The sequence below is a fragment of the Oreochromis niloticus genome, unplaced genomic scaffold (assembly GCF_001858045.2).
Source record: "Oreochromis niloticus isolate F11D_XX unplaced genomic scaffold, O_niloticus_UMD_NMBU tig00003256_pilon, whole genome shotgun sequence".
NCBI classification, from domain to species: Eukaryota; Metazoa; Chordata; class Actinopteri; order Cichliformes; family Cichlidae; genus Oreochromis; species Oreochromis niloticus.
Genome location: NW_020327826.1, coordinates 25,935 through 44,282, shown reverse-complemented (window position 1 = coordinate 44,282; position 18,348 = coordinate 25,935). Strand labels below are relative to the sequence as shown.

The 18,348-nt window shown below is 37.6% G+C and overlaps 2 long non-coding RNA genes across 2 annotated transcripts; both read left to right on the top strand.

Annotated features, from left to right (window-relative positions):
• The first annotated feature begins 58 nt into the window (after positions 1-58).
• On the top strand, positions 59-7,095 carry LOC109201030 (uncharacterized). Its single transcript, XR_002061061.2, has 3 exons — positions 59-417; positions 1,646-1,672; positions 5,744-7,095. It is a non-coding gene; the product is annotated as an uncharacterized LOC109201030 (long non-coding RNA).
• Positions 7,096-16,417: 9,322 nt separating this feature from the next.
• On the top strand, positions 16,418-18,066 carry LOC109201032 (uncharacterized). Its single transcript, XR_002061062.2, has 3 exons — positions 16,418-16,475; positions 16,562-16,780; positions 16,871-18,066. It is a non-coding gene; the product is annotated as an uncharacterized LOC109201032 (long non-coding RNA).
• Positions 18,067-18,348: the final 282 nt, after the last annotated feature.

The window sequence follows — 18,348 nt, the reverse complement described above, 5'->3', positions numbered from 1 at the left end:
ATCACCAAGCTTTAATTTTATGATTGTTCATGCTTTGAAATTGTGATGTCAGAATTTGATAAATTGTGCAGTGCTAGGTGTAGCAAATCATTGCTTATGAAATCTACTGTGTTATCTAATAGAACCAAACTAATAGAGCTATCACATAACTGAGAAACTTGTGTGGCTTATTACAAATGGATGAAACCACATATTACCTTAATGAAGACAGTAATCTTTAATAAGGTGTAGAAAAAAAGAGAAGAATTTTTGTTTATATTCCAGCTGTGGTAAACAAAGAAGTGTACTGAATCTTTTGGACTACACAGAGTGATGTAGTGTTGACTCTGATGCTGATCTGAGTTGTCTCACTCTGTATTTTTGTGCTTTGTCTTTTGTTACACAGAGTGAAAGAGATCTTTGGTTTTGCCTTTGCTGGTAAGTAAACAGTGATTGTAACTGAAGCAGTATGAACCTGGCATTGTGTAGCACATTTGACGACTTACATACAGTAGTTTGACTTTTTGTGATATGTTTCCATTTACTGATTGGCAAAAACACAGGATTTGTGACCTGTAGCAGCAAAGCCCCCACACAGGGCCTCTGACTGTCCCTGAAAATGTCCCTGAAGTTTAATAGCCCATTTATGTATGATTTAAATTTCTTATGGCTTATTAAATGCAAACATAGTTAAATGTCAGATGTCTTTATACAGATGTTCATTTTCTCCCTTATGTTTGTGGATTTAAGTAGCAGACAAAACAATTAAAGTTTTTTAGGTGAGTCAGTATAAGTGGTTGCTCAAACACTTAAGAGCTGCACAGGTATTGATTTATATTGTCTGTCAAATTCTGCTGATGTATTACATTAAAGTCAGAACACTGTAGAAGTATTTTGCCTGACTCGGTATAAGTAATAGCTTTAACAGTTAAGCAATAATAAAAACGAAGAGAACCAGAGGTGTGAGTGGACATTGTTAGGTAAATTACAGCCAATGTGTCGAATTAGTTTATTACTTATTTAGTGAATATAATGTGTTTTAAAATTAAATAGAAATGTTGCGAAAAAGGGACATTGCAACATACATAAATATTCCTAACAACTGGTACAATGAAAGGAATTTTTAGTGTAATATTTTAAGACATTTAATTTTAATCACAAAGCATTCTGCACCTCTGTTATTGTAACATGTCAATATTTACATGTATTTTAGGATTTGCATATTCATATCAGACTAACCAAAACATGATGAGGTTTTCTGTTGCTTCTGATTTCAAGAATTACTTTGTATTTAATGTTTTTAACCTAAAAGGACATTAAATGTTTTGGTTTTTCACACTTTATTAGAACTGACCTGTCGTAGAAAATGTTGGAGCCACAAGGCTTCTGTGTAGGAAATATTTGGTGTATCCTGCACTTGTGCCAATAAATATTGGTGCCTGTTCTTTGCATTTCTGTAGTAATAATGCTTTTATTACACTTGCTATAGCCATGTGAGACCCTGCAGTTCAATTATCTCCTCTTTAGACTACAGTAAACTTAAAAAAGCTTAAAGTAATTGAGGATTTTACTAGTTAATTTGTGTCACAGTAAATTGGATTGTGTGTGAAGAGGCTCAACAGTCTGAATCATCAAACAGTGATCTGATGAATTGTTCTTTCTCTAGACTGCTGATCTGATCGTCTCAAGTCTGGTAAGTAAAGGTTTTTCTGAGGTGCAGTGCTGGGAAATGTTTCTCATCATAGGAGATTCAGTTTAGTGCAGTGAGTGAGCACAGCTATTGGTGATCATCAAAAGTCATCAAATCCTAGAAAAGTCTGTGTAAACATTTCCAGACCTACAGAGGTCAGTAGGTTATTGTAGCAGCGCATATTTTTTCACATTAGAGCAGCTCATGAACAGCAGTTTAGGTACAATTAAGTCTTCAAGTAGGGCCTTGTGGATTTCAAAAGCTTCTTTCCCTTCATTAAATTAAGTCACTGTCTGAAAACTGCTCTTTGAATTAGTCTTTTATAATTAAAGATTTTGTTGATGACTGGAAAAAATAAAAAGCATAGCACAGCACTCATTTCTGTATTTTATGATTAAATGATCTACAAAGAAATTATGATCATATATATTTTTAATTAGGCCTTTAAATCGGTCATTATAAGTACGTCCTAGATTTAGTGGAGTGCTTATGGCTGTGTATTAAATGTGCCCCAAATGTGATTGAAATATGTAGAAACAGTATTGTTTACTTTTATGTTAACGGATCTCAAATCCCTGTTTCTGTGTGCCCAGATATTATGATGTACTGTTGTCCCAGGTAAGTACACACAGAAACAGGGATTTGAGAACTTTGGGGATTAAGGAAGATGTGATGTGGCATGAATTTTAAGTAGGTGGCCTGAAACTGTCTGCTCTAACCTCAGTGTGTTGGTTTTGTTGGACCATATAATATTTACAGTAAGTTATTGTAGCAGCACATCTTGGTGTAAGTTTATAGACTCTGTTTGTTTTTATTGTGTTAATAGAATTTGAATTCAGGCCACCTCAAATGTTAAAGCCTACAAACATTCCATACAAGCTATCATTTGTGATTGTTGCCTACTTTTAAATTGTGACATTGTGGTGGACCACGAGAAAGTGTGTTCTTCTGTTTTTTGGCGTGATATGAGCAGTTGATGTGAGAGACGAATAAAGAAGGAGTGAGAACTGAGAGCTCTGTGTCGTTGATGCTTACCTCCACAACATCACCATTTGATAAAGTGTGCTGTGCTAGGTGTTGCAAATCATTGGTTACGATATCTACTCTCTTAAGTAATCGAACCTAAATTTGGAGCATTACATGACTAAGAACTTGTGTGGCTTATTGCAAATGGATAAAACTACATATTACCTTTATGAAGATGATAATCTTTATAGGGTGCGGGAAAGAAACAGAGGAGAGTTGTTGTTTGTATTCCAGCTGTGGTAAACAAAGAAGTTTCCAGAAGCTTTTTGACTACAGAGAGTGATGAAGTATTGACTGTAAGGCTGATTGGAGTTGTCTGAGCCTGTATTTTTGTTCTTTGTCTTTTGTTACACAGAGTGAACAGATCCTTGGTTTTGCCTTTGCTGGTAAGTAGACAATAATGGTAATGTTAGTAATTTACTTATAGTAGTTTGGCTTTTTGTGTCATCTTGCCATTCACCATGGGCAAAAACAAATAGTTAGGATTTAGAATCTGTAGCAGCAAAGCCCCCACACAGGACCACTGACTACCCCTGAAAATGTCAATGAAGTTTAATAGCCCATTTTTGTCTGATTTTAATTTTTGATGGCTTATCAAGTCCAAACATAGTTAAATGTCAGAGATATCTTTATGCAGTTGTTCGATTTCTCCTTATGTTTGTGGATTTAAGTATCAAACAAAACTATGAAAGTGCTGTAGGTGAGTATAGGTGGTACCTTAAACACTTAAAAGCACCACAGCTATCGATTTTTATTGTCTCTTTCATTCCACTTATGAATTAGCATGAAGTCGAAACACTAGAAGTATTTTGCCTGAGTGACTGTAAGTGATAGCTTAAACACTTAAGCAATGATAAAATGTAAGAGAAGTACAGTTGTGAGTAGGTATATTAAAGCCAATGTTTTAAAATTTAATATAAATGTTGCCAAAAAGGGATATACTGCAAAACACATAAATATTGTTAGCAACAAGTACAATGGAATGACTTTTTAGTGTAATATTTTTAAGAAATTTTCATTAAAAAAAATGGTGTGCCACTGTTGTTGTTGTGGTTTTCTGTTGCTTCTGATTTAAATAATTAATTTGTATTCAACATTTTTAATCTGAAATGTGATTAAAAGTTGTCGTTCTTCACATGTTATTAGAACTGACTTGTGATAGAAAATGTTGGAGCCACAAAGCTTCTGTGTACGAAATATTTGGTGTATCCTGCATTTGTGCCAACAAATATTGGTGCCTATTCTTTGCAATTGTGTAGTACGAATGTTTTTATTAAACATGTTAAAGCCATCTGCGACTCTGCAATTAAATTGTGCCCTCTTTAGACTACAGTGAGTTCATAAAGGCATGAAGAAATGGAGCATTTGACTAGTTATTTAATGTCACAGTAAATTGGATTGTGTGTGAAGAGGCTCAACAGTCTGAAACATTAAACAGTGATCTGATGTTTTGTTTCCTTTTTCTAGACTGCTGATCTGATCGTCTCAAGTCTGGTAAGTATAGGTTTTGTCTGAGGTACAGTGCTGGGAAAAGTCTTTCTTCCTTGCAGATTTATTTTGTTTATGGTTTTTTGTCACATGTTTCAAATCTTCTAATAAGGATGACCTGGATAAATACAAATACAAGCAGTTTTAAAGTGATGATTTCATGTATGAAGCAGAGAAAACCAAACCAGAGCTATCTGTTCTCTAATACCCAGCTGTGAAAGCCCTGATAGCAACAACTACCATCAAGCATTTATAGTAAATAGTAATGACTGACTTACATCACTGGGGGATTTTGGTCCACTTTAATTTCAGAGTTGCCTTAATTAAGGTCAAAAATAGTGTTTTGAAATCATTTGAAGGATCTCAATTTCATTAAAGTCGAGATTCTGATTAGTCAGTTGGACTTGCTTGTGTGCTTCAGATCAATTTCCTGTTGCAAATCCCAAGTGTGATTAGACTTAAGCTCAGGACCTGATGAGTTGATGTAGGTCCTGAAGTAGTAAAGGAACTCTGGACCATCACAGTAACGGCACCATGTTTGACTTTAATGCTGGTGTTTTTCTGAAATATTTCTCTCACTTTAGAAGATTCAGTTTAGTACAGTGAGTCCGCACAGCTCTTGCTGATCATCAAGATGTTTTTAGGCAAATGTGAGAAAGGTTTTGTGTTCTTTTTGGCCAGTCAATAGATAATTTTGAGTTTAATGGATATAAAGTGTTTAAAGCAGGAGGCCTGAAACTGTCTGCTGTAACCTCAGTGTGCGGGTTTATTTGGACCATATAATATTTACAGTAAGTTACTGTAGCAGCACGTCTTGGTTTGAGTTTATAGACTTAGTTTATTGTTTTAATAGAACGCAAAAATGTCCTTATAACAGTTCCACCATCATTTGTTAAACATTGTCATTCTGTTCAGTCCGATAATTTACTGTAGAACTCTTTAGTATTTAAAGCCCTACATTTACTGTATTTTTGAGATTATAAGGCATAATGTCAATAAACAAGTCTGTTTTTAAGGCAGATTAAGCCAAACAAACAGTCAGATAAGTCAAACTTTATTCAAGTCATTCACAACAACTCTCAACACTGCTCAGTTGTAACACATAAAATAGAGAACAATACACTCACTTTTTCAGTTCATTCCTCATCCACAAATCCATCAAACTCTTCATGGGTTGATCAATTTGAAATCTGCTTCTTAAGCATGTCTCTTAACACGTGCCAGGTCCTTGTACACACACCGTAATGTTATGTTGAAGCACCGTACAAATTACTCTACGAGGGTCCTGACTAGGGTAGCCATAATGCTCTGACAATACATCAAGCGGCGCAGCTTTGTAGCTTACCAAAGTCTTACTAAAATATTTGACAGAATTTGGATCGCTGTGTACCACAGAAATCCAGTTTGAGGTCAGTAAGCATAACCAGAATCGATACACTAGGCACATTGTATATTTTTGAGAAAATGACAGGATTTTAGGTGCGCCATGTAGTCTGAAGAATATGGTCAATCCAAGCATATTGGAAATATGACTAATTCTAGTCCTTTTGTGTCTTACAGGTGACCTGCTGCAGAAAACCCTCTCCCTCTATCATTATCAAGCAATTCTGTCTATCCTATCACTCTCCCAACTCTATCTAATTTGACAGCCATTCTATCTTGTATCACTCTATCCCAACTGCTCTATCTAATTTGACAGCCATTCTATCTTGTATCACTCTATCCCAACTGCTCTATCTAATTTGACAGCCATTCTATCTTGTATAAATCTATCCCAAGCACTCTATCTCGTTTTCAGAAATCTAAGTCTTCAGAAATCCCAGTTTTCAGAAATCCCAGTCTTCAGAAATCTAAGTCTTCAGAAATCTAAGTCTTCAGAAATCTAAGTCTTCAGAAATCTAAGTCTTCAGAAATCCCAGTTTTCAGAAATCCCAGTCTTCAGAAATCCCAGTTTTCAGAAATCCCAGTCTTCAGAAATCCAAGTTTTGAAAAATCCAAGTCTTCAGAAATCCAAGTTTTGAAAAATCCAAGTCTTCAGAAATCCAAGTTTTGAAAAATCCAAGTTTTGAAAAATCCAAGTTTTTGGCAATTGAAGTTACCAGAACTTTATCAATCTATATTCAGAATTCTGAGAGATCTCCACTCTCACTGCTCCTCCTTTCCTGTCATTAAACTCTCTCTCCATTCATTTTGCTGGAAAATAACAATTAGAAAGTTGAATATACAGTAGTAGAATTGCAGTGCAGTAGAACTTATAGTAGAAACTACTTATACAGCCCTACATTTGTAGTTTTAACTTGGCATTACACTTTGGAATAAACACTGATAGTTTGGCTTACTGGTGCAATTACTTTGATACATTATATAAAATATACACCTTTTTATAAGGTTTATTTGTAATAAGATAATCTGACTATTCTATAATATATTCAGAGTGCTATATTCACATAAATATTAAATTTGATTCAAATACATTTTTCAAGTCTGTTTCGTTGGCTATAACATTTGACTACAAGTTTATACTATTATTATCGAAGGACAAACCCTTTTTGTCACTCAGTGTAAGTGTTCAGTTACAATTGTCATCTAGAGGCTGCCCTGTGAACCCAGACTTCCTGTTTCCTGACTGCTGCAGAACATCCAGCTGAAGAATCCCCATCGCCTGTCATCTGATCACCACACCATCACAGCTCCTTATATTTGCTTTAAATTTTAAATATCTGAAACATTTACACAAAGTCTACTTAAAAGCTAAGATTTTTTATCATAGCCTGTTGATTGATTGTTGAGATTTATTCTGCATATTACTTTACAGAAGTATAGACCTATTTGTTATCCAGTCTGGTTAAAAAAATATAAGAAGTTGTAATATACAGTTTTTGAAAAAGTTACAATAAAACAGACCAAAGTGTTTTCAAAGAACTTTAAATAACTTTTATATTGAGTTTGTATTTAAGTCAGCCTTTTACATCAATTCTGATAAATCTCTGATTTAATAGTCATTAAAGTCATTAGTTTTTCAGTGTTTACAGGTTGACTTTTGAGTACATTTGTGTATAAATACATATAAGGTCCAGTTTGTACTTCAACAAAATGCCAAGAAAAAGTCAAAGGTCGCAGTCCCAGAAGCTTAGATGGCAAAAGCAGAAAGAAGCTCCAGGACAGTCTCATGTACAGGTTACAAACAGTGAAAGTCATCAACAGGTAAATGTTTCTCAGACCGGTGAGCAGGTAAAGGTGTCTGTTACAACTAATCCCAGTCCAGAAGTGCAGAGCAGTGCTCAGACAGCCGCAGTGTCTTATGCAGATGTGGTAAAGAGAGGTGTTTGCTCAGCATGTGTGCCAGATGCTAAAGTACAGCTGGTAATCCAGACTGAAGCCCAGGTAACTGTGCAAACACAGCATGATGGAGAAGCTCCAGGACCGTCTCATGTACAGGTTACAAACAGTGAAACTCGTCCACGAGTGAGTAGCATCTGTGCATCCCGAAGCCAGGCCTCTGCTAAGTATGGAAAATACAGGAATCAGCAATGCATGGCTAACAGTTTGGTTTTCCTGTCATTCTTACACGAGGATGAATTCATTACCAGAGCAGATCTAAACCGTGTGTTGGACAAAGGCCATGCCGTGTATTCAGATGCCAGAAAGAGGTTTGTGAACAGTGTGTTTCTAGCCTGCGATGAGCTTCCCACAGTGGTCACCAGCCGCAGACACGAGTATCAAGTGGACATGTCTCAGTTTGCTCATTATGGCACATTTGATGATACAGATCACCTTCCGAGCCTTGAACAGGGACTACAGTGTTTGGTTTCAGACGTTCGCTACGCTTTGCTAGTCATGGGAGGAACAGTCATCGCAGTTTGCAGGCTGACTTCAGGTGAATACGCATATTTTGACCCTCACCCACGTAAGTCTACAGGAATGCCATTGTCGCTAGCTGTAAGTGGTGGAACTGCAGTTATGTTAAAATTCACACGTCTTAACGACATGATTGACAGGATCAAACGCTTGTACCGAATGTTTAGCATCGCACCAACCTGCACTTATGAGCTACAGCCTGTAGAGTTTCACAGTGAAAACGCAGCTGACCAAAGAGATGCTGATGAAAACAGACAAACAGCTACAACTGTTCCAGCACCAGCTTTAAATGAACCTGAATTTGAAACCCCAAAATCCACTGAGCAGACACAGAAAACTGTGACCGACACTTTAGCCACTGAAGTGATGTCATCCAGAGTGGATTATTCAAATGAGCCAGCTGCTGAGCTGAACAATTGTCCTTCTGATTATTTAGAAATAGAAACCTCTGCATCTTCTGTAAGAGACACTCAGGTAACAAAAGAATCTGTTCCTCAGAATGATTTAAACACTGCCTCCTGTTTAACTAAGACAACAGAGGAACTCTCACATAAACTGTTGAAGCATAATAAACAGCAAAGGAGAAAGATTAGGAGACGATTATTGGTCCAAGAAAAACTACCACAGAGAAAGGAAAATGAGAAAAAGAAAGAGAGACAGACGTACACTTTTGATGAAAGCTTTAAGGCAAAGAAAAACGATTCTAGTAGAAAGTCTCATGATTCTGATCACAGTAAGAAAAGGAGTGTGTACAAAAATAATCTGTATAAACTCAATGCTACATATAGAGAGAAACAGAGAGAACATTTGAGAAAAATCTACAGAGATAGTGCTAAAATTAGAGAGAGAAAAAGAGAACGTGTCAGAAGGATGTATAAAGAAGATTCTTTATTCCGAGAAAAGCAGAAGAAACGTATAACAAGAACTTATAGAGAATCTCCCATTTTCCGAGAAAAGCAGAAGGAACGTATAACAAGAACATATAGAGAATCTCCCATTTTCCGAGAAAAGCAGAAGGAACATATGAGAAAAACATATAAAGAATCTTATAGACAATCTCCTATGTTCAAAGAAAAGCAGAAGGAACGAATAAGAAGAACATACAGAGAATCTCCCGTGTTCCGAGAAAAGCAGAAGGAACATATTAGAAGAACATACAGAACTTGTGCTGAATTCAGAGAGAAACATAAAGCTTACATGAGGTCATATGTATATAACCTATATAAAGAAAGTGAAGAATTTAGACAGAAAAAACGATCTTACGTCACTAAACGTTATGGAGAAGAGAAACAATTTCAGCAGCAACACAAGGACAATATGAGAGAACGAATGAGAGTAAAATATTGGAATGGTTTTTCTTTTAGACAGATGCATAATTTCAGATGTGCAATGAAAATAAAAAGAAAATATCGTCAGATGCATCGACCAGCTGAAAGTTTACAGTGTCATCCAGATAACAGTTTAATGAATGAGGCCATATCTCGTTTCAGATCAAACATTAAGTCAGCACCATCTTATGTTTGTACTGTTTGTCTAAAAGCTTCTTTTCCTAATCAGGTGAAAATCTGCAAAAGAAACAATTACTCAAAACACCAAATTGTAGCTCAGCAGTGTCTAACTGGTAAATTTGTTCATATGTGTGATGAAGCATGTAATGATCACTGCAGCTTTCCCGTTGAGAGAAAAAAGGAGTATATCTGTCACACGTGTCACAGTTCCCTCAAAAGTGGACGCATGCCAAGGCTTGCTGCTGTCAATGGTTTAGAACTGCAGGATATCCCAGCTGAACTGTGTGATCTCAACATTCTGGAGAGACATCTGATTGCCAAATGCATACCATTTGCTAAGATTATTCCTCTTCCAAAGGGCAGACAAAGACTCATACGTGGTAATGTGGTGTGTGTACCATCTGAAGTCCAACAAACAGTTGATTCTTTACCTCGGCTCAGAAACCAATCACAGATAATGAGGATCAAGCTAAAAAGACGACTGTGCTACAAAGGCCATCAGCTGTTCCAGACTGTCACCTGGTCTAAACTGATCCAAGCCCTGCGCAAACTGAAACAGATTCATCCGCAGTACACAGATATTATTATCAGAGATGATGCATTGCTTTGTGATCCCACGTTACCTGATGATGACAGCAGTGATGAAGCCAGCATGGGAAGTGATGATTATGATGAAGCAGATTTAATGGAAATTGACAACTATGAAAAAGATGCCCTTTTGAGTGAAACCGAGTCTGAAATAGAACAAGATATTAATATGCAATCCTGTGATGAACAACCAGAGGAACAAAATCCAGAGGAACCAGAAAGTGATTTGAACAATGGAGGTTTTGCTCTAGAAAGTTGTCTGCAGCCTGTAGACATTTCAGAAGAGATTCTCTGTTTCACTGATAACACATATTGTGTGGCTCCTGCAGAAAGAAACAATCCTGTTAGCTTCTTCAGAACTCCTCATTTGGAAGCCATGGCATTTCCTGTGCAGTTTCCTACCGGGCAAAATACACTGGATGAAAAGAGACGTCTTAAACTCACACCAAGTGCTTACTTCAAGTCAAGGCTTTTCAACATTGATGCAAGATTTGCTAAAGATACAAATTACCTGTTTTTCTCACAGTTTGTCACTGAAATACACCTGGCTAATTCCAGCATGACAATACAGCTAAGGAAAGGTAAAACTATGACCAAAGACGGACGCAAAATCACATCAGGAATGTTACAAAGTAAGACAGAAGTAGAGAAGCTGGTAAGAAATAAAGATGCAATCAGATTTATGCAGCCACTCAGAGGAACTCCAGCTTACTGGCAGAAAACTACCAGAGATTTATTCAGTATGGTTCGTCAAATAGGAACACCTCAGTTCTTTGTCACTTTCTCTGCTGCTGAGATGAGATGGCCTGAAGTGATTCAAGCAATAAAGAGACAGCAAGGTGAAGAGGTTGATTTTGAAGCCCTGGACTGGTCAGAAAAGTGTGAAATTCTAAGATCAAATCCAGTAACCACCATGCGAATGTTTGATAAGCGTGTTGAGGCTTTGTTCAGAGATTTGCTTTTTTCTCCTGCACAGCCCCTTGGTGAAATCATTGATTACTTTTACAGAGTTGAGTTCCAGCACAGAGGTAGTCCGCATATACACATGTTGCTGTGGATTCGAGAAAAGGTAGAAGTAGATGTGGATGATGACCAAACTGTCTGTGACTTTGTGGACAGATACATCTCAGCTCAACTGCCTGATCCAGAAAAACAGCCTGAACTGCACAAAAAAGTCGCTGAACTACAAAAGCACAGCAAAAACCACACAAAAACATGCTTTAAGAGTGTGAACTCTGGTTGTAGATTTGGGTTCCCAAAACCACCATCCACAAGAACAATGATTGTGAGAAAGGATGAGGATTCAGACACTGAAGCTGCAAAAGCCAAACTCAGACCTTTGTTGAACCTGCTGAAGGAACCTGAAGCTGCTTCTCTCACCATAGAGCAGATTCTGTCACGATGCAACTTGACAATGAATGAGTATGAACAATGCCTCCAAGACATAAACAAGAAAACAGCTCTGATTCTGAAACGTGACCCAAAGGACTGTTGGATCAACAATTACAACCCAGACCTGCTTGAAGCCTGGAACTCTAATTTAGATGTCTCGTTAATATTGAATGCCTATTCATGTATAGAATACCTCTGTAAATATATAACGAAGAAAGAATCTGGCCTCTCTGAATACCTGAAGACAGTTATTGACAACTCTGATAAGAACACGGTCAATGAATGTGATGAAATGAGAGCTGTGATGCAGGCTTACTCAAAAAAGAGAGAAATCAGTGCACAGGAGTGTGTGACTCGAGTCTGTGGCCTAAAAATGAAAAAATGTTCCCGCAGTGTTGTATTTGTACCAACAGATGATAACCCAGTAAAAATGAGCCGCCCGATGAGCTACCTGGAATCCACAACACACGACAGTTGTAATATTTGGATGACAAGTTTGAGCGATAAATACAAATGCAGACCTGAGACACCAGAATATGAGGAAATGTCCCTGGCTGATTTTGCTGCCTTGTGCCGGTTGGTGAGTGGTCCAAATGAAGGAAAAGATGTGCTTCCTCTTCTAAACCAGCTTGGATTTGTACAAAGGCGAAAGAATGATAAACCAGCTATAATCAGGTATTACCACTGTTCACAGGAAAAAGATCCTGAGCAATATTATGGACGACTGTTGAGACTTTACCTTCCACACAGATCAGAGCAGGAACTGAAACCACAAGGGTTCCAAACCTATCAGTCCTTCTACAACTCAGGTTTTGTGCGACTTCCATGTTCAGACCACAGTGAGTCTGTGAAAAGGGTTGTGAAGAGAAATAAAGACAAGTATGAGAAGAACTCTGAGGATATTGAGAGTGCACTGGAAGAGTTTGAACAAAATAGGGACGTTGTGATCGATGAATGGTGTAATCTTGCTCCTGAATCTGAAGTTGTGAGGTTGCAATGTGATGAGAATCTTCCTGAGAGACATTCTGATGATGAGAACGAACAGGAGAATGTTCCCGACTACAGTCGTCAGTCTGATGCTGTAACAGAGATCAGAGCCATCAGAGAACAACCTGCAGTCGATCCAGCTGTGGTACGTGTAATGTATCAGAATCTGAACCAGAAGCAGGCCTGCGTGTTCTATGCTATAAGAGACTGGTGTATTCAGCGCGTTTGTGGTTTGAACCCAGATCCATTTTTCTTCTATATCAACGGTGGTGCAGGAACTGGAAAGTCACATCTGATTAAATGTATTCACTCTGAAGCATCAAAGATCCTGAGCAGACTGCCTTCTAATGCAGAAGAAGCTGACATATCAAATCCAACTGTTTTACTGACTTCATTTACTGGTACAGCAGCTTTTTCTATCAATGGCTCTACGTTACATTCTCTACTCAAACTACCCAGGAGTCTGAAACCACCCATTCAAGGACTTGGTAACCAACTGGATGAAGTCAGATCTGAGCTTTTGAATGCTGAAATTATTGTTATTGATGAGATTTCGATGGTTTCAAAACCCCTTTTTACCTATGTGGATGCAAGACTGAAACAAATCAAAGGCACTCAGAGACCTTTTGGTGGAATGTCAGTTTTAGCTGTTGGAGATTTTTACCAGCTGCCACCAGTGCGACAGTCTAAGCCTCTCTGTGTTTATGATCCAGAACAGATTGACCTATGGCAGGAACATTTTCAGATGATCACTCTAACCGAGATCATGCGTCAGAAAGATGATGTGGCCTTTGCAGAGATGTTGAACAGGATTAGAGTCAAAGAAAAGACAGATGAGCTTTCTCAGTGCGACAGAGATTTGTTGTCACAGGCTGTGACTGCACCAGAAGAATGTCCAATCGAGGTCTTACACATTTATGCCACCAACAAGAATGTGGAATCCCATAACACAGATACCCTGAAGAAGCTTCATTCAAACGTTATAATCATCACTGCAGACGATTTCCAGAAGGATAAACGTACAGGCAGAATGGCACGAAGAGACAAACCATTTACAGGTGGGCGAAATGATTTACCCGACACCCTGAATGTTGCTGAAGGAGCTCGAGTGATGCTGACCAGAAACTTGGACACGCTAAATGGTTTGGTCAACGGTGCTTTTGGTATACTGATAAAGGTGGTGAGATCTGAAAATGATGGACACATAATTAAACTGGGGCTCAGAATGGACAACCGGCAGCCTATGAGACACAACCGCAGTGCTAATGCAGCATCTGATGATCTTGTTTACATTGAGAGAGCAGAGGAGAGTCTGAAGTTTAAAGGGGCGGTACGCAGACAGTTTCCTGTAAAGCTCGCATTTGCCTGCACAATCCACAAAACCCAGGGTCTTACAACACAGACAGCTGTAGTTTCAATGAAGAACATTTTTGAACCAGGTATGGCTTATGTTGCTCTCAGCAGGGTGACGTCTCTCAGTGGACTGTATTTACAGGACTTGGATGAGAACAAGATTTATGCCAATCCCGAGGTAACTGCAGCACTCCAAACCATGAGACAAGCCAGCGTTGAGGAAATGATGCCTCTTCTTCAGGTCAGAGAAACAGCAAGCAGACCTGACACTCTTACACTGATCCATCACAATACAGAGGGTTTGCCATCTCACATCAGTGACATCAAGAGTCATCATGAAATGTGTTTAGCAGATGTTTTGTGTCTCACAGAGTCTCACCTCCAAGGCTCCTTTGTTGCAGACAGTCTTCATTTGGACGGCTACACAATGTTCAAACGCAACAGACATGTGTCCTACACAAACTTTCCTCACATGGCCAGCAGAAGTGGTGGTGGAGTTGTTGTGTATTTGAGGAATCATTTTCAGGTTCAGGTAAAACAGTATCTGCATAATGTCACTGATCTTGAGTTTTTAGTGTTGAAGGTTCAGGCTCCATTCCCTGCACTCATTGCTGTTGTGTACAGACCTCCTGACTACAGTTTGACACCATTCATGCAAAACCTGGTAAGTCTTTTAGATTCACTTGAAATAATGGACTGTCACCCAATAATTGTGTGTGGTGATTTTAATGAGAACCAGTTACAGAATGGAAGGAAACAGATTCTGGAGCAGTTTCAGTCCAGAGGGTATTCACAACTGATCACTTCTGCCACTACAGACAAGAACACCCTGCTTGACCTTATTTTTGTTTCTCAGCCACAGCAAAGTCTCTATTCAGGTGTTCTGAGGACATATTACAGTTACCACAACCCTGTGTTTTGTGTCCTGTCCTCCAGCCAATCATGAACTCGTCTGGTGAGTTTTGAAACAATTACAGATCATGTTTGTTACAGAGTTTGTTTGTAGAGCATGAAAAAGATTTTTCATTGAATAATTATATTTCTTCATATTGTCTTCCCTACTCTGTCTGTAAGAAGACCCTTTCTTATTGCAATGTTATTAATCATTTCACCAAATCATGGCTGTACTTCATGCAGAGCCGGGAGATCTGCTTTCTGTTATCATGCACCTCAGATCTGAAATATGCTGCAAAAAGTATTAAACGTACATAATTTATTTTTTATTCTCATGTTTTAAATGACTAAATCTACTAATGCATTTTTTCATGGATGTTAATTGTCATCTCCTTTTTTGATACTTTTTTTACTCTGACGTATGTAGCTCAACAAACGAGAGCTTCCTCTCAAAGGGCTTTCAAATATGAAATAGTAAATAAATAAATCCCAGACAAATGCAGGTATTTATTGGGTCACATGAATAAATACAGACAATTATATTTTCTCGATTATAGTAAATGTTGTAGAATCAAATGTTTTTGGGATGAATGAGGTTTTGCTTATCATGTTTTACAGGTAAAAAAAAATGTTAAAAGTTTTAAACTATCTTTAGGCTACCAGAGATGTTTATAATGATACATTATGTAGAGAAAAACATTTTTACAGCTTACAGAATATGTATAAAAACTGATTTAGAAGTACATGGAAAGTTTCTGCATCCATTTTCTGACTTGGCCTTTATCCGGGTGGGTTTGGGTTTGGGTGGATAAAGGCCAAGTCAGAATTCTCTGAGCAGCTGGAAAAAGCTGCTAATAAACAAAGACATCAGAAAGCGGGGGCTTTAGGTGTAGCCCCCGCTTTCTGACGCACTAATTAGATTTAGTAACTGACACCCCATACCAGCATTACATAGGCACTTGGGGGCTGAGATGGGTGGGTGGGGAGGGTGGGTGGTGTTAAAAGCACTTTATGTTTTGTAGATGTATTTTTTCAGACAGGGCACACACAGTTCTGTTTCCTTTGTGGGAAAACCTTCGAACTTCACCATCCTCAGCAGAAACAACAACATCTTAACACCATCTTCATGAACTGCTGAGCCAAACCTGATCCATCAGTGCTGGACTGCACAGATAACTACATGCCACAACGAGACTGCTGTGTTATGAACTGCCATACCAGTGTGTCTTCAATGGAGAAGATGACACACCCATCACCTGACCTGCTGCCTGATCTGGAGACCATCACCATGCTGCCACACTACACACCTCTGAGACCATCAATGATGACTGATACTGAGGAAACTGTATTTCCTGTCAGAGATGCTCAGTGATCGTCAGAGCAGAGAGAGGTATGATTCTTTATCTTTGATTAAAAAAATGTCAGTGCTTTTAATTCATTTAATTAATTTAAATCCTGTTTATTGCATAAAGAATTACACACTCAAATGATTATACTTGTTGACACTTTTTGAGTTTTAATTCACATTATGGATTACAAATCTATGCTTTTTCTACTCTGTCTCTCTGTGCAGGTATTGCTGTCTTCTGAGTTCTTCAGTGTCCCAACTGAGACATTCAAACCTCATTGCAGAGCTCATGTCTTTCCCCTCACCATCATGTGAGTGTGAGATTGCTCTGGATTCTGGTTATGTGGCCTGCAGCACCTATAAGGTATTTCAACATTGTTCATTGTATAACTTAGTTGTAGTTTTTAGGCCTTTACACAAATAAAATGTTCCTTTTTCTGTATTTTTTAGAACAAGCTCGTACAGTGTGCCTGCATTCCAGCTTCTTAGACTCTACGCAAATGGACAGAGTATCAGTGTTTGACCACTCTTACAGACACCGACTTCTGTCAACTCACTGCTACTGATCAGGCACCTCACTTCAGGAAGACAGAGGGCTGCAAGTCATTGTTTCCAGTGTGGCTTTGTATTCTTGGGGTAGCATCAGATTTTTCCCACAAATATTCAAAGGTAACACTTATTTTGAGCTTAGTTATTAAATCAAAAGTCTTCCCTTGTGTTAATTTTATTGTATTTTTATTTGTTTTTGTCTTCTTTTAGATTTAGATGCAGTGATGCAATGTGCTGGAGCTTTGTTAACTGTGTGGAAAACATCTGTTTGTGATGGTATTCAAAATGAGGCTTTAAGGTGACAGTGTCCTTGTGATTTTAGTCCTTTTACTAAACAAAAACATTTTTAAATAACATATTATTTTTTTAGCAGCACATCATTGTTCAAAGGTAAATAGAGCCACATGTCACACCAACAATGAATTTTTGACTCTGTTTGTGTCACTACATTTAAGAAACAATATCGGACATATAAAACTAAACTTTGGATTAATGTGCACATATATTGTTTTGTAATTTTTGATTGTTGAATAATTATGTTGTAGAAAAAACCCAATCTACTTACCCAAACAACATAACTTGTTTGGGTAAATAGTGGATTACTGTACTTTTAGTCTATAAGTATAGCAGCCTGAATTCATACAAACACACAGCTCTAAATCTTGAATTGTATGATGCACAATAAAGATCATTTGATTATTATGGACATTTAAATCAGAATCTATTGAACCAGACACATATTCTTTATAGAGATTACACAATCTCAAAAAAGAGAAAGTGTTTAAGAGGATAAGTAAAGAAAGCTCAAAGTGTGTTTGTATGAATATTGTCTTAGTATGGGGTGTCAGTAAGTACATGAGTATAGAATAGGTGTAACAGTGGTTTTCCACATCTGTGCTTAGACTGCTCTAATATATATAGATAATGGGTCAGACATATAGTTTGACCTATTAAGTCTGTTTGAAAAGTTCATGAAGGTGTCATCCAGTGCTATGTGTTTCTGTTTATCATTTTATGAGGTCACACAGCTGACGTGAGTCACAGTAGAACCATAATATTCATGTTAATGAGTCTACTGTTTACAGCTACTTCATGATGACTTTCATCCTGGTCACAGTACTATGTGAAAAGCTGTAAGAGGTAAAGTTAACCCAAATAATATCTGATCATATGTCACTTTCTAACATTGATTATTTTGCAATTGTTCAGCTCTGTGACTCTCCATACCTGAAATATATCACATGTGAACTTCATTTCAACAGTATTCCTTAGTTTGGTACCACATTTATCATCAAATCAGGAAACTGTAAACTAATTGAAAAAAGAAGCTTTTGAAAATTTTAATGTGGCATTTGAATATGTTGTTTATCCTTGCCACACAGTATGGGCAAAAAACCAAAAAATCAGAGAACATATTTTGTCTCTCACTTGCTATGTATAAATATATATGTATATGTATAAATTTTCTAATTAATAGCCTGTGAACATAAACATTGCAAACAAGGATATATTCAAAATTCCAATGGATGCTTAAATTGCTTGTATAGATTTTAGATTAATTTGGTCAAACATCTGTTTGAAACTGTGGTTATCAGAGTGTTGATAAGAATGCCTTGAAAAGTTCATGACGGTCACATTCAGTGATATGTCTTTCTGTTTATCATTACTTTTGAGTGACACAGCTGACT